General features: G+C 62.0%; 1 long non-coding RNA gene across 1 annotated transcript in view; it reads left to right on the top strand.

Annotated features, from left to right (window-relative positions):
- Positions 1-332: 332 nt before the first annotated feature.
- Positions 333-434, top strand: part of LOC118158916 — a 435-nt gene continuing 333 nt past the window's right edge. Inside the window, exon 1 of the long non-coding RNA XR_004746941.1 lies at positions 333-384. This is a non-coding gene — a long non-coding RNA (uncharacterized LOC118158916). The remainder of the gene's footprint in view (positions 385-434) is intronic.

Consider the following 434-nt stretch of genomic DNA (forward strand, 5'->3'; position numbering starts at 1 on the left):
AAGGAACCTGCCCCATAGCGGGGAGCCTGCCCCATAAGTAAGGCCCTGCCCCATAGCGAGGAACCTGTCCCGTAAGGCCCTGCCCCATAGCAGGGAGCCTGCCCCATAAGTAAGGCTCTGCCCCATAGGAAGGAACCTGCCCCATAGCGGGGAGCCTGCCCCATAGAGGTCTGCCCCATAGGAAGGAACCTGCCCCATAGCGGGGAGCCTGCCCCAAAAGTAAGGCCCTGCCCTATAGCGAGGAACCTGTCCCGTAAGGCCCTGCCCCATAAGTAAGGCTCTGCCCCATAGGAAGGAACCTGCCCCATAGCAGGGAGACTGCCCCATAGAGGTCTGCCCCATAAGTAAGGCTCTGCCCCATAGCGGGGAGCCTGCCCCATAGAGGTCTGCCCCATAGGAAGGAACCTGCTCCATAGCGGGGAGCCTGCCCCATA

Source organism: Oxyura jamaicensis, unplaced genomic scaffold (genome assembly GCF_011077185.1).
Source record: "Oxyura jamaicensis isolate SHBP4307 breed ruddy duck unplaced genomic scaffold, BPBGC_Ojam_1.0 oxyUn_random_OJ61344, whole genome shotgun sequence".
Classification (NCBI taxonomy): Eukaryota; Metazoa; Chordata; class Aves; order Anseriformes; family Anatidae; genus Oxyura; species Oxyura jamaicensis.